The following is a 17,137-nucleotide window of genomic DNA, read 5'->3' on the forward strand; positions in this document are numbered from 1 at the left end:
TTCATGACAGACAAAATAAACGTGAGAGCACTTTGATGAGCAAGCATGGCAAGCAGAAATCTCAGGAGTGTCAGAAATTGGTTAGTATCATCTGCTCTGAAATATTGGGGTTTTTTTTACTTTCTTGAATCAGAGAAATAATGAAATACTGAAATTATTAGATAGATTGTGGTCATTGAAGGGTGGTTTGCCACTGATTTCAATGTAGTGAGGATTTAATATAGTAAATTCCTGATATTGTATTGCATCCAGTTAGCACTGTGTCTTTTACCAAAGCTAAAATTCATATCTGTCAGGAGACTAAAACAATATTTGATTGTGTCCCTAAACTTTTTAACCTGACTGTAATGGATATTCAACCAGTGGGTTAACATCATTTCTTCACAAGTGAATAGAAAATAGGAACACTGGAAATTCACCTTGTTTCTATTAGTCACGGCACAGAAAAAACTGAAACCACTGGCTTACCAGGACATCTTGAATTATGCACTGTTGTGGTGTGTGCTAGAGAAATAGTGACTGATCTTCCTTTCACTAGATTTTGAGATACACAACCAATGTCAAGATTCTTTGAAGAAAGATGAGAAGGTGAGTGGTCCCTCAGCCACTCCTCATAAGCCTTGTGCTCCAGACCCTTCACCAGCTACATTGCCCTTTCCTGGACACGCCAGCACCTCAATGTCTATTTTGTTGTGAAATCAAACACAGGATTCAAAATGACAGAAAGTGGCCTACTGAACACTATCAGCAGCTACCTCAGGACCCTTGGATCCCATCCAGCCCCATAGACTTGCATGTGTCTTTACTGGTGTAGCAGTACACTATTTCCCTTTGGACTATGAGGGCTTTATTCTGCTCCCCATCCCTGTCTTCCATCTTAGAGGCTGGGTACCCAAAGGACAGCTGGCTTTACTATTAATGACCAAGGCAATGAGGGCATTAAGTCCCTCAGCCTTTTTGTCACTATGTTTACCCCTGCCTCTTATAAAGCATGGTAATTCTCCTTAGCCCTCCTTTTGTTGCTGATGTACTTACGGAAACATTTTTTATTGTCTTGTATGGCAATAGCCAGATTAAGTTCTAGCTGGGCCCTGTTGCTTCTAATTTTATCTCTATATAACCTCAACACATCCATGTAGTCCTCCTTAGTTGCCTGCCCATTCTTCCAAAGATCATAAACCTTTTTTTTCTGAGTTTCAGCCAAAACTGTTCAGCCAAAACTGTTCAGCCAGGCCAATTTTCCTGCCAGCTCATCTTTCAGTATAAGGGGATGGCCTGCTACTGCAGCTTCAGGATTTCCTTCTGGAAGCATGTCCAGCCTTCTTGGAGTCCTTTACCCTTCAAGACTGTCTCCCAAGGCACTCTGTTAACCAGAAATTAATGTAATTTAATTTAATCTGTTATTTATGTCACCACACTGAAGGGGCAGGAGTTTCTGGCAGCAAAGAGTTTGCCTGAACTGGTTTGCCTTTTATCATTGTTTGTGAAAGTGATACCATAAAATGATCATTAATTTGAGTGCTAGATTTAAGCAGGATTTGAAATCTGGTGGATCTTTTTGACTTGGGCAAGGATTTTTAGTTAATCCAATAAACTTTGTAAGCCAGCAGTTTTCTTACAGACTAGTGCTGTTTGTCTAAATGGGGCTGTTCTCCTGGCTGTCAGCGTGGGCATTAGCTCTGGGATCCTTTTCCTTCCATGCCATTACTTCCTCACGTCAAAATCTCTCTAGTTTGGAAGATTTATAGCAGCTACATTTCTGGAGTAGGAAAGGTGCATAGGAAAAGTGGAGTAGAGCACCCAAACTAGTAAAAAAATAACAAAACCCTTTTCTAGACAGGGAATGGGAAATGCAACCTGTTTCCAGCTTGGTCACTTTTCTGTATTGGGAGTTCATTCCCATGAGTTCATCTCTGCAGTCTGTGAAAAACAAAAAGAACCTGCCCCAACCAGCATGGGTGCATTCTCCCTTCCAGAGCCATGGTGGTGGTGGGTTCTCACTCAGTGGAAGCAGCAGGGGTTTTGCTCAAGCAGAGTCCTTTTCCTCTAATGGAAACATCTCATTTATCTCCTGATGGCAGGTATAGGCATTCCTTGGGGAGAAAAGGCACAAATACTTGGGCTTTGCCTTTAACATTGCTACCATCATTTATACAGATTCTTGACTGTGCTGATGGCACATCTTCCTTTTTAAAGTAGTTTAAATGGGTCAGCTAGAGATGCTAGTCCTTAACGTTTTATATTTCTTGTTGAAAGATGTAAAACCGGTTTGCTTTAGTTTTTAAAGATCTGAATTTGCTCTGTCCTAGCTAGGTGTCAAAATGGCTGCGTTAAACACTCTTCACCCTCCTCTTCTTTCTGGCTTCTTAGAACCCCTCAGACAGTCAGATACGAAGGTGGAATAACTATGTTCACAGTAAATAATGAAAAGCTGAGGTGTCAGAGTTGGTAATGGGCTGAAAGGAGGAGTGCTGATGCATGTGGGGTTTCCTGGGCGGGTTGGGAATGCCTGCCAGGGCAGCGCACTGCTGGGGATTGTCCATTAGGGGTCAGTGGAGCTCCGCCAGTGGAGGAGTCTGTTCCCTGCCCTGCTGGGTGAGCAATTCCTCCTCGCTGCTTCCCCCTGAGTGAACGCCTCTTCCCTCAAAACTCCTGCTTTTTCCAAAGCAGCAGCTTGAATGGGGCTTAGCTGTGGGCACTGAAAATGCAGCCGAAGAAATGCACGAGTGTGTTGTTTTGGTACAAGGAAGGAAGTACTGAAGTATTAGAAAGACGCTTTATTTTCTGTTTGCAAAACTGTTTTCCTAAGTATCTTTTCTGACAGAAAAGCTATTCTTAGCTAGCTTCCAGTTAGCTGAGTGCATGACAGATACAAGCTGTTTATTTGTACTTCTTGGTGACCTCCTTCAATGACTTATTCAAAAATCGGTAAATATCCAGATGGGCTTTCTTAATTTCCTAATAAAAATGAATCAAAATATTAAAAAAAAAAAAAACCAAAAAAAAAAAAAACCAAAAAACCCAAACCCATCCTCAGTGTGATTTATTACCTTGCTTTTTCTCGTAATTTTTATTATTCTTAGAATTTCCTGTGGAATCTGTTCTCTGTACTTGATTAGATGGTCTGGAGTGAAACTATTTTTCCTTCCAACTCTGGCCAAAATAGAGGTAAACCGTCTCTTGTCAAGGGTGTTTTCCATTCAAATTGTAAAGGTAAACTTTTTATTTTAATGCTAGGTATTTCAGAGTTCTGCTTCAATTAGTTATTCCTGGAGTATACTGTTGTGTCACAGAGGATTACAGGGTCAATATTATTAAAACAAAATTTTATGTCAGTCTGGCCATGTGCCAGCCCTTACAAAAGAATCCAGCTTCCTGTAGATCCTAACAGATATTTCTGAAATATTTAGTTTTATTTTAGTTGAAAGTTTTCATTTTTATTTCCTGAAGATGATTTTAGCTCTTAGAAAAGAGGAGTCCTGGTCGGCATTGGCTACGATTTTTGTTGTGATGAAGGAATTAAGATGCTTGTTTAGATTAAAGTTGTTATGCTTTCTTCTAACCCAGAGTTGCTTATCATGTTCTCTAAAGCTGCCTTATGTTGTATTTAGGGATTATAAAATCTACCATGTGTATCTCAGTGTGTTAATACAAACAATCCCACAGACACCTTCCCTAGGTGGCGTAACAGTTTGGGTCCCTAAAAGCTGGCCAGCCCTGAAGAAAGAAGTCAGGTTTTTTCCTCAGGGATTGTGATGCAGATTCACTGTAGCCATGTAAACACAGTCTTTATGGAATTGTCCAAGCTTGCCTGGAAAGAGGGAAGGCGGTAGAGGGAAGGAAGCCAAAACGTGTTGACTGCCAAATTATAAAATTGCTTTATGCTCTAGGCTTCTTACTGTAGTCCTTCTTGCAGGATACTGCAGCTGCTCCTAATGGGGTTTTAGTGGCATGTTGGAGGGGAAGGACAAAATCCAAGGAGCTCCAATAACCACTGGAAGGACGAGGAGACCAGAACATCCATTTGCAGCCAGAGATAACCTCTGGATAAGGGCATTGCTTTCTTTGCTCCAGTGCAGTTTTGATTTTTAAGAACAGATAAATGGAAGGGGTTCAAGCCTCATTAACTTAATCCCCTGTGTTATAGACAGACATAAAATGAAGGCTTTTTCCCCTCTGCAATCCTAAAATAGACAAGGATTTACAGAAAATTAAGTTTTTCCCCTGCTGGGCAGGAAGTCTTGATGGTAAACTTCTGCTGTCCCTGAGCTGATGAATCATAATAGCAAAATGGATTTTTTTTTCTCAAGGATTTGTCCAATGGTTTGCATTTTTTTAGACCCATGTGAGTTATCGGCATCTTCAATATACTGTGGTGGTAAGTGCTACATCATAAAAATAGACTATGGGAAAAAAAGAGCTTTTTTGATTTTGAATTTATTATCTGCTAATTTGTTTCATCCCCCAGCATTATTTTACAGGAAGAAACAGTTGAACAATTGTTTCCTTTCTACCATTTCTATGGTAAAATAACTTCCCATAATTTTAAGGTCCTATATCAAGTGTTTCCATCAGTCATATCCTTTGCAGTCTTGCCAAGTCCTGTTATCTTCAGTTGTTCCTGTTATTGAAGGCATTTCATACCTTTAAACATCCTTACACCCCTCCTCTGTACATCTTTTCTTTTATCATCTCTTTCCAAGAGGGCCAGAACTGCGTTCAAAAATGTGGTTTCAGCATCAGTTTACACAATAACTTTTTATCATTTAATCTGCAATTTATCCAGAAGAGGACTTTTGTTCCATGGCAACTTAGGATCTCTAAGAGCCTTCAGTGAGAGATGTGTCAAATGGCTTTTATAAATCCAGGTAAATTAAATCCCTTTTCATGCAGTCTATGAATGCTGGATATAACAGATATTCTTAGATGCCCAATATTATTTTTCTACATGACTTATATTCTTTGATTACAGTATCTATCAACTATCCTAAATCAATGTCACTCCAACGTCCCTTAGAGAATTCTCCTTAGTGGAACGTCTGTGGGAGGGAAGAAAAAATGGCTGGTTTTTGTACAAGACATGTATAGTCACCACTCCAAAGAAAGCACAGACAAGTTACACTATTTCTGTCACCTTATGTGCAGATGAAAAGCCGTCCAAGAGCTTTGAAAATCTCCACATTGACACACTTAAAAGTTTAAGCTTGGTTACATTTAACATCTATATCAAAATAACTACCTTTTGCAGGTTTGTTGGTTTGGTTTTTTTTAATTCTGTGCATCCAGGCAAGAATTACTTAAACTGGCAACAAAATACATCTTAATTGAAATCAGTTTGTTATTCTCAAAGTCTTATTATAAGCAAAAATGGGGACATGCCTTATTTGAGAAGTCAAGAGTTTAATGTTCATGGAACTGATGTTTTAGTAGACTTAATAAAATGCAATAAACAGTTTCTAAGATTTTACTGCAGTTAGTTACTAAATTTCACACTCCCTATTATCCAACTAAATTTACACTTCTGGCTGTATGAAAAATAATCAATTTAAACTGTTGCAGAGAAATGCACGTGAGCACGTGCCCTCACACTGAGAGGGGTGTGGTGATAAATGGGTATCCTCTTCTTCCTTGCCAAGAGGAATGCGATGTTGGCAACTTCTTCCTCACTTCAGGTTCCACTTGGGGCTATTTTCATGTTTGCTGATACTTCTGTGGACCTTTCTTCTTTTCACTGGTCTGCAAGTGCATCTCATCTTCATTTACAATATACAGTGCATTTTACATGTGTTGGATAATGCTTTCTTCTCTCTTTTGCTCCTAACACTAGTTCTGCCCATCTCCAAGTTGTGAGTATCTTTAATTTACCATTTATGAGTATTTTGCATCCTTAGTGTGATTCCAAGCTCCCTCTTATCAACCCAGGCCTATATTTGTCTAGACCACATCCACTATTCCCACTTTGAAGGCCTTGCTGTTATTCCTGTATAACTGCACTAGCTGCTGTATGTGTGAGTCCTAAATACATCTTTCTATGTAGAATAACCAGCTGCCACCATTGTCTCTATAAAAACTACATGCAAAAGTACATAGAATGGGGAGTAGGTATCTGATCACTAGGAAAAAAAAAAAAAAATGTTACAACTAAGCAAGCTAAACCAAGGTTACCAGTCAGGCTGAGACAAGTTTAGCCAAAGGGGAGAACCAGGTAACTACTGTAATAAACATCAGATTAAAGAGGCATCACTTACAACAAAAAGATTAGCAAAATAACTTACTCTTTTCTATACATAGCTATAGATCCTCTATAGGTGCCTTCTTGCAAAGCACCACCAACATAAAACAGGAGAAGGTTGTGTTTGCTTATGGTATGGATGGTATGTCAATCTTAACAAGTGATGTGATAACAAAATGAGCAGTTCTGCTGAAATGAATTGGTGTTGGACCCTGCTAGGGAGGGGATTGCTCTGGGCTTGTTGTAATCTGGCCTTGGGCAGTGGCTGCCAATAGCAGTTGGGATTTGCTACCTGTGCTCCTAAAGAACGGCTTCTGCTTTGGACTCCTTGAGTAGATACCCTCTTCATGTTCTCCAGCATGGTTTTGTGACATGAGCCAAAGTGCAGCAAAAGGGAATGGTCCTGATCTGAATGAAAATACTAATGTAAGTATGCCTTGTATGGGTTCAGAACCATTAACCATTCAAGCTTTTTAAGTGACATTTTTGACTTACTGAAACATTTCCCAGTAGCGAAGGAAGAAATTAAGAAATTAGGACTGGAGCCAGGAAGCCAAGGAAAACATGTGAAATATGAGAGGGATATGAGGTTTCATGATAAATGCACTCAGGCAACCGGCGAGATACTTCTGCAAGTGCCATGACAAGATATGAAATGTAGCTGCAAGAGACCAGGGTCATCTACACATAGATCAAGCTGAAAAATGGAAAAACACTGTCTGCAAGCCTGGGTAAGCATACACTCATGCTTCAGTGGGAGGAAAAAAAATTGAAAGTAGCAATGTTGAAAGACAAGCACATTTCAAGTTGAATCTCATTCTCTTAGGCCAGTCCTTATTTGTAATGTCTTGATCTCTTTCATGATGGCTGGGGCAGGAGATACTAGGCTATATGAAATCCTAGCCAACATCTTGAATTACAAAAGGCAGGGAGAAAAGATCTGATTCTGTGGAGAAACCATCCACTCAGAAAATGCTTTTCAATGCAGAAGTAATGACTGCATGCTATTAGCTGTAATCGTAAACCTAAGCTAATATAATGATGTGTTTATTCCCACTGAGTGGTTTCCTGTGAGTCTGGTCTTTTGCATCTCCTTAATCCCTGCACATGCTACTTCGTGCATTTTCCTTTCCAATGCTCTGCTTTTCTACCTGCTGTCTGTGTGCCACATGCAATTTTAGTGAGCATGCAGGATTATCTGTTTAGCAGTAGCTAGTGCTGGCTGACATTTGCATGCTACCCCTTTTCAATTCAATTACTGACTGTGCACAGGGCAGTAATTGCAGTTTCAGAAAGCTAAGGTTAATGAATAAATTGAGTCTTATGTCTTCCTGGGTCATAAGATAAAAATTATGGATAAAATGTATAGAAGGGATTTAAAGAGTAGCAGTTGTGCCAGGCTGTGCTGGAAGCTCATAAGGAAAGTTTAGGTGTCTGCTGAAATAAAAAATGTCATTGATAATGAAACTCAAAGGAGGTTGGAAGAGAGGTATTCTGAACAGTTCAGCTTCTCTTTTCCCCCTTATGGACACAGCATGCAATTTGCCCAGTGATAAAAAATGAACTTCAGTTTTTCTGCAATAAGACCAACTTTTGCTATGCACTGCACAGCTCTAAGTAGGCATCATAAGTATCAGTATTTGAAAGACAAAAACAACAAAAAAGAGGGTTTTTCTGATTAAGGGGTCTAAACTAAAATTAGACATTTGCCTTCAGGTGCCTGGCCGTCTCTGGATACATCAAAAAGCAGTTTTTGCAGTACATCAATTATCAGTTTGATCAATTGATGCATCAGGGTTCTTCAATTGAATCAGTCATCCAGTTCTAATCAGCTGCCATCTAGAAACAGAATTCCTATTGAATTAATGTGGAGCTGTTTTGTATGCTTCAGATTTTAAAAAAAACTTTAATCAGTGGTTTCAGAGAAAGTCTAACTTGTCCAAGCTCTGCCATGAGATGAGGAGGAGATTATGCTGCTTTCTGAAAGCTGTGTGCCTTTTAAGGTCCACATCTCCCTCTTACAGCAAAACAAAAGAGTAATTAACATTAATAAGAGGTAGAATGCAAATGTGGGTAGGTGTGTGGGACAGCCAAACCTCGTGTCTCAAATGCTGCACACCAGGTAGTAACTGGGCTGGGAGTCAGATCTGTCCTGCCTTGCTTGGGCCCATTCAGTGCTTTATGCTTTCCTTCTTTCCTTCGATACCCTCACTCTCCTGTGAGGAGCTTCAGCAAAAATCGGCCCATGTCCTTCCTCTTCTGGCACACTGCAACCATATCACATCTGGACAGCCTCATCTTTGATCTCCCGTAAAAGCTCCTCACTAGAAAGTGTCTCAGCCATGGCTGGCACCTTGACCTCTCTCCTCAGTGCATGACCCATCGTGTCCCCTTCTGTCTCATTTTACCCCAGACAAAGCTGTGTTGCTGGGGGCTCAGGGGCTCAGTAACCACTTAGGGCTTCAACCACTCTGTGTGCCTGGCCACTGCTACTTTAGAGAAGAGAATTGCAGGACTGTTTGTGGAGAAAACAGAGAAAATGGAAAATGGATGGGAGTATGTCACAAGTAGATTGGATTTACATGGGAGAGTGAAAGTGGAAGAGAAAAGGAAGACACGAGACTAGTCAAGCAGATATTAATGAGGAAATTGTCCTCCTTAGTATTAAGAAAACTATTGTCAGGCTGTCAGATTTAGTGGGGAAGTGCCTGCCTTGTCAGCGCTAGCTGAGCTCCTGGTGTGCCCAGATGAGCCATCAAAGCAGCCTCTTGCCAGTCAGAAGGGAGCTGGCTGAGCACTGTGCAAGCAGCACAGCAGCACCCCTCTGGCAGCCTCAGCAAGCAGGGCTCAGAGCCTTGGATCAGGATGCAAGGAGCTGTCACATGAAAATCTCATGCACACATGGACCTACGGGACAGGACTGCCAGGAGCCTCCAGAGCGCTGCTGCAGCGGGAGCAGAAGAATTGGAATGGAAAGAAGGAAGGAAGAAAGAAGCAGGCAGGCTGAAATGGAAGAGAGAAACTGAAACAAATGTTGATAATATTAAAAAGCATAGTCTAGATCTTGCCAACAAAATCATTATCATATGAGTGGAAGCATCTTTCAACTAGAAATGGTCTGGATGTACTTTGTTCCTGAAATACACAACACATCAGGCTACCTTAGTGGTCAAAAGAAAACTTCAGCCTTCAGCTTTTGTTGAAACTATATCATCAAAACCTCTTTTTCTAGCATTGCATTATTTGACATGACATTCCAAGTGATGTACAAGACAGTAGAACCAAAAGGGAGATGCATATAGGTAAATATTTTCTGTCCTGGTTTCAGCTGGGACAAAGTTAATTTTCTTGCCACTAACTGGTACAGTGTTCTGTTTTGGATTTAGTATGAGTGTAACATTGAAAACACACTGATGTTTCCAACTGTTGCTGAGCAATTTACAGCACTTTTCAGCTTCTTGTGGCCTGACTGTGAGAAGGCTGGAGAGGTACAAGCTGGGAGGGGACAAGGCTCGGACAGCTGACCCCAGCTGACCCAAGAGATATCCTATACCATATGGCATCATGCTCTGTATATGAACTGGGGGGAGGAGCTGGCTGGGGGCCACTGCTCAGGAACTGACTGGTACCAGTTGGTGGTGAGCTATCCCACTATGCAACACTTGATTTGCATATTCAAATTCTTTTAGCATTATTATTATTTTCTTCCTTTTCTGTCCCATTAAACTGTCTTTATCACAACGCATGAGTCTGAGTCTTCCTACTCTCTCCCCCACCGCACTGGCAGGGGGGCTGGGGCAGTGACTGAGGAGCTGTGTGGTGCTTAGTTATCAGCTGGGGGTAAACCACAACAATTGGATGAACCTACTTAATGCCCATTGCATTATACCCTTTTCTTCCTCCCCTGTGGATACACAAGCACCTAAGCATATGTCAGGTAGTCTGAAAACGTCGCTAGCATTGAGAAGGGCAGTATCCTTGACCCCTCACCTCTGGCAGACCTGTAATTTAGAAATCCCTCAAATTCTGAATTGGAATCATGAGAGCATTTTCTCCCATTTTTGTTTATATTTTATGGTAATGCAGTGTAACAAAGGTATATCCAGGTATTTCTTTGCCTTCATACCCTTTTTTTTTTTTTCTAATTTCCATATAATATTGCCTAGATTCCACAGTTCTTCTAGTCAGATGAGAGTGATCTCTCATAATGACTAGTCGTTATTTTCTAGGGATTTCCAGAAGCATATTTCCTAATATTTCCATAACCAAGATGGATATTTCTGGGGGGATAACTACATGAGTGCTCACAGCTGTGTACAAAACATAGTACAGCCAAAGTCTGTTGTGAGTGCATATTACACACCCAAAATTCTGTTCCAGACAGTGTTGGGGCTGCATTTTAAGAGATCCTTTTAGTTCCTAGGTCTCTTAATGCTAATAAAAATTCTTGCTGTTGCAGGATTAGTCAATGGCAAAACCCATCTGGAAGATGATTTCTTTCTCCCACTGAAACTATGGGTGGAGGTCTGGGTTTGCATCCTTACTCTCTTAACTATTCTTTACTCTTGGCCAGAGCAGAATTTGTTGGGATTGTGATCCTGAGCCTGTTTAAATAACCATTTAATAAGTGGTTCTGGTTTTCTCATTATAGGAACAAATTTCAGATCTGAGATTTGGGTGCCTCCATAGCTCTTTCCTAGGCTCTATTTTATTATATTAGCTCGTGGCTCTAGTCCTGAAAAGAGTGTAATTTCATCCTCACATTTCAAAAGGTTAGTATCTTCTCATTAACAATAAGGGGTCACATCACACAGCTGAAAAAAGAAAAAAAATAGTAGCATACATCTGAATTTCCTACCCATGTGAGCAGTGGAAAAATGAACAGGAGTGGGAAGGAGTCATCACATCATATACTAACTCATCTAAATCTGGATGCTTAAATTAGGTTCCTCCAGCAAGTGGAATCAGGACGAGTCATCTCTGTCACTGTTAGGAAAGCCAAGAGAGATTAGGCTCCTAATTTATTTATCAAAACATTTGATTGTATTTTATTATGTGTAAAACACCTTGTAAAGGTGCTGTGGTTATCATGCCTTCTTCCCAGCCTCTCAGCCTCTTAAAATGCTAAATTACTGATCCTACTGAACTTTCAGAAATACACCAGAGCCACTTCTTTTGAACTCTAGAGCAACAGAAAACAACAAAGAAACTTGAAGAAAGCCAAGACAAAAAAAAAAGTTAATAAAAAATCCAGAGATGAAGAGGAGGAGCTGCAAATATGTGTCACAGCCACAATATTAGCTGCTGCTCTCACCCCACATGGGCTGTGAGAATTTAACGAGAAAAATTGACCATGCACTTAATAAATACTTGGGCTGAAGGACTGAGGAAGGTCATGTTTTAAAAACCTAGCTGCAGACAATTGATCGTAATGAGGCTAACAAGGTTTTTCTAGGCAGTAAAAGTGTGACTCCAGCAGAGCCTTAGAGGCAGGAGCTGTCATGGGAAGGGTCACCAAGCTCTTGGTCCTCTCAAGTGGATGCCTAGCATCCCCTGTGGGGCTGTAAGGGCTCCACTGCTGCAAGAGCGCTCCTGCCATTGGCTTCAGCAGCCTAAATGTTGCAGGAACCTTTAATCGGAGTCTAGCTAGATGAAAGCAGCTACACACGTAACTAGCAGTGCCGTAATGGCCACTTTGATTACAGTGTAGGTATCTTCAAAAATAGATGATCTTGGGAATCAAGGTCAGGATGTGATTATAAGAATTACAGGCTTTCCTAAAAGTGCTGACGAAAACAAAAACGCAAACTGAAAAACTTATTGATTCTTCCATTTTAACCCTGATGACCAGCTACATCAAACTGATCTGCTGGGAGCCATCACAGACAAATCCACAATAAAAGAAACACCGCGTGGATCAGCAGCAGACATCAGAAACCTTCCCAGAGGAGAGGTAAGGAATGTAGAGCTGCCCTTGTCTCTTCTCCTTTGGTAAATGACTACTCAAAAACCCTAATTAAATTTCCGTCTTTAAAATGTGATTTCCATTTGGTCCCTGAGGTTTAAAAATAGTGAAAAGGTTTCAGCAATTGATGACACTCTCAACTGTACTAAATTAGAGCGTAGAGGAATTAGGAGTTGCTACTGATGGTGTCACGTAGTAATGGTATCTCCTTTTCTTCTTGCCCTTGCACCAGGTTGCTGTTCCCCACCACCACGCTCCCGGCCAGCAGCCGCATACCAGAGAGGAAAATCACACACCAGTGGTGCTTGGTGGTCAGAGTAAGTTTTTTATCACTTTTGAATTCATTTAGCCCTTGAATCCCTTCATTCAGGCTTGCCCACGGGCCTGCACCTCCAGTCTTTTCTCACATACACTGGCTTGTGGAAAGAGGTAACAATTTTGCCTTTATGCGTGTTTTCGGCAACAGCTTAACTTTACTGACCACTGTGGAAATTCTCTAGTTTTGCACTGCTGTGAACTAAACTGGGCTCGGGGGATCCGTGTGTGTGGGTTATAGACTCCTTAATTGCATGTGGGCAGCATTGTCCTCTGACTCAGAAATATGTTTGCCTTGGGAAAAAAAATAATATACTCCCAAAAAATTATTGTTGTTCTCCATTCATGGACGTGATCTCTTTAACATTGCCCTGCATTTGTCTTCACAAAATTTATTGGATAAATGGCAAAAAAGGCTATTAGTTGTTTCCACTGAAATCTATGAGTGATAAACACATCTGTTATACTCCTGTACAGTAACTGGACATGTTTTTGATTGAACAGTCCCTGATTCAAGAGCATCTCACCTGCTCTTAATATGAAGGCAATAAAAATGTAGCTATGTGCACTGTTTCTGGCACAGTTTCAGCTCTTCCACATTACTTAAATCGTGACCATATATTCCAGTTAGCTTAGGCTTCAGGCTTTAAAAGCTCAATGTGAGTAATGAAGGGAAAGCAATCTGATTAGCTGGTGGAGCTGACTAAAAGGCACCTTCATTACAAAGGAGCTTAAAAAAGGAATAAAACTACATGAAATGGATTAAAGGTATAATAATAATGGTAGTATCAAACTGCATAACAAAGAAAAATATCTGCATTCAACTGATATTAATATTTAATAGATGGCACAGACATGTCCATGGCTTTATATTTTTCTGTTTTAATGATCTTTACCACAGCTTGAGGTCCTTTGTCTTGTCCCCTTCTACTGACATCAGCTGGAGGAGACAAAGATTAAAACAAGGCTAATTTCCCCACGGTCATTGCTTGGCACTATTTCTGCTTTGCTCAGCCTTGAACTGAAGTTTAAAGGATGAAGTACTGTCACTCAGGCTGATTCTCCCCTCCACCACATTTTACCAGGGTTAACCACTCAGCCAGTCACCACGGAAACGCGTGGCTCCTTTGCCACCCCACAGCCTCATATTGGGAACGGCACCATAATCTCATTAGGAGGTTGAATTTGCCATTGAAGCTTGAATTCCCATAACAGGAGGAGAGTGGACTAATGCAATTAAGCAAATTAGCTTTTTGAACCACTGCATGATATCTGTCCAATACCATGAGCAAAGACCAGGTAGTATTCTTCCTCTCCTAAAAAAACAAAAGAAAAAAGTCACCAAAACCAATACTCCAGTCCTCTCCCCACACAATGTTTAGGTAAATACTGTAGTCCCCTCTCAGCTGTAAAGGTCTTTACAAATGGGAAGAAAATTGTTCACTTGACCAAAAACCTGAATTGTTTGCCTTCCTTTTTCCCAGTGCTCGGATCCCAGTGGTTCTGATTTTTTTTTTTTTTTTTTTTATCAGTGCAATGTTTATGCTTCTAAAGGTAAAGTAAATAAAACCAGAACATTTTTTTTGCTCTTTTTTTATGGTATATGACAGTGGTTACCAGATCAGAACCAAAACTCCTGTTGATTTCAAATATGTTTTGATGTGAAGTGTTAAGTGCTGTGAATAACTCCCTTAAAATACAGTAGATTTTCAAGAGATAATTCCGGCATATTCAGTAATTCTCTAGAAATGCAGATTATTAAATGCCTAAAGCAGCGCTTTTCCGCCTTTTGTTGTGGGGTTTTGAGGCTAATCCAGTTCCCTCCTCCCTCCCTCACCCTGCCAAGTAAACAAAGCTGCACAAGTGGACTGTAGCGAGAATCAGGAACCATAAATCTTTGAATAATATCCTGGCACATGAGTTTCAAAGGCAACATATTTCTCTGAGAGCCCAGGGGAGAGTGTGAGGGAGACAAGGAAGCAGGGGAGCAGTGGTACCCTCCTGAGGATAACGCTGCCATCTCCATCACCGTGTTTCTTCCTGGGGAGGAAGAAGTTGGAATGGCACGGGGAGGATCTAGGAGCCTCTACACATATCAATTACCAAGGAGGTTATGCCGCTGGCTGCTTGCCGTCTTCATCTTTGAGTGAGAAAGGCAAGAATAACAAGTGCATTTTAGTAGATGTTACTGTGCTACCACTCATCTCCTCACAAACAAATCCCAGTCTGCCACCAGGCACTGCAGTCAGGAGGAGTGGAAGCATGGGTTATTACTAAATAAGGGCATCAGCTATACACTCAACTTTATATAATACACGGTTCCTACCCTAAGCTGCTTACAAAATAGACGTATATTATGTAGGCAGTATGCATAGTCCCAAAGGGTAGTGTAATCTTAGCGGTTTTTCCTGAAAATGCGAGGGACTTCGAGATTGAGTCAGTGCTGAGAATATCTGTCACAAGCTTGAAAATAGAACGTAGTGTAGATAATGCTGCGGTTATTTGAAAAGCGTCACAAAGCCGAGTGTGTCAGTGGCCCCAAACTCCCAAAATGTCAGAGCTGAGCTGGTACTGAAGAGAAACTGATATGTGCTGAAACAGAAAATACAGAGGCTCACAAACAAAATGAGCTCTGCACTGTGATGGCAGTAGCCATACAGTTTGGATTAAAGTATTTTGATATTTATGGTATCAGATCAGATAAGGGCAAATTAAAAAAAAAAAAGTTTTTAAATAATGGGTTTTTTTCTGGTACCATTACAAAACAGAATCAGGGGTTGAATTACTTTCCTGTGTGAGTTCTTATGTAACACTGTAAAGTAGTCCTGTTTTGCCTATTTGGTTTTTCCCTTTTATCATGTTTGGATTTTAATGTAGCTCTAATCCTGCATATCCTGCTTTGAAAAGCTTAGATCTGTAATGTATTGTATGGTATTCTTTAAAAGGCTTTTCTCTTTACTGTGTGGTAGCCATGAGTTAACAACAGAGATTTCAATTCTTAACCTTATATTTGATAGTTTTGCTTGGGTTGTATTCTTCATTTAATACAATGTAAAATTTCAAATATGCATATTAATTGGAACATATACTTGAGAGTTCTGCAGGGGTAAACACCATAAATGTGTCATTTGAGGAAAAAAAAAAAAAAGAGAGAGAGAGAGAGATTGAAGCCATATTTTGTATCTATCATGAAAGGCTGTGACTGCTGTTCCCGCAGTGGATGGGTGTTACTTGCTCTTGAGGAGGTGAGGCAGGGAAACACTGCCAAGTACCCATGACTAGGTCTTCCTGGTCACCTTCTTTAATCTCACAGTGAAGTAATGAGTTCACTGAGCAGCTGTTACATTTTTCCCTCTCCTTCCCTGTTCTCTTTTGGGTGGTATATTTATTGCCACTGTGATTTTCCATCACACAAAAGTGTGATGTGTTGAGACAAAAGTCTCAACAGGTAGTTTACACAGCTCACCTCTACTACAGATCAAGCAAAAAAAACCAAAATGCAACTCTGCAGCTGCATCTCTGCCTTGACCTACTACCAGACTTAAACATAATGGTTTCAAACTCTGCAAGCCTCTGGCATCTTTCTTACCCTGATTATATTTTATGCTTGGAAAAAAGCATGAAGCACTGGTAGCCCCATGAAGATGGGAGGATAAGACCTTAAAAATTATGCTGCAGGCAACAAGAAGAACAAGAGAGGAGTAATGTGGCCCAAAGGACAAAGGGAATTTTAATAGTCTGAATGAGCAGGAGTTAGAAGAGGAGACAAAGCAGGAGATGGAGATAAATAAAGGCAGGGACATGCTTCAGGGAAAGTGTAGTAAAGGAAGAGAATCTAAATGCCAAAAGTGAACCTCCCTTTTTATCCTCTTTTTGTGTTTCATACAGTTGCATCAGCACAATGGGTATTCATCTCGACCACAGGATCCATTCATAACTTTTTCATCTCTTCAGGAGTCTGTTAAAATAGTACATGGCTTTGAGATAGTGAACTCTTGTCTTGAATGGAAAAAGGATGGCATACAGAGCCCAAAATTAAAGCAACTAAAGGGGGCTTTGAAGTTGCAAAATGTGATAAACTTAAAAATAATCAGCAACAATGCCAGTTTAATAGATATTACAAATTTTTCTTAGCCTTCAGTGAAGGACAGGGGCTTTATAAAAACAGATAAACATCTCTGGAATGTGGAAAAAACAGAGTTTTAGTCCAAAAGAAGTAAGAAGACAACCTGTTGTGTGGCATATAGAGGCACTGCCTCATCCAAATGTATTGCTGTTGACAGACAGCAAAAATGGATGAGTCAGGTGTGTATTCTTCATTCAGGTGATGGCTGTCATATCATAATGTTTTACATTATTGTTCACTGTTTATTGCTTAAGGGAATTGTCCCAGTTTTAATATCAGCACTTTGCCTGAATAAATCCTACATGCTTGTTATTTGGGAAAAGTAATATTGATTCATGTAGAGAAGACGACTAAGAGCAAAGCAGAATAGCAGGGAAAAAAGATAAAAATAATGAATCCTTAGTGTTCCTTTGCAGGAAGGGCTCTACTTATGATGCAAATGATACAAAATTAATGCATTCATGAATTAAAAATGAGAGGTGTCACAAACATGAACTTG

This window comes from Cyanistes caeruleus, chromosome 1, assembly GCF_971803275.1.
Source record: "Cyanistes caeruleus chromosome 1, bCyaCae1.hap1.1, whole genome shotgun sequence".
NCBI classification, from domain to species: Eukaryota; Metazoa; Chordata; class Aves; order Passeriformes; family Paridae; genus Cyanistes; species Cyanistes caeruleus.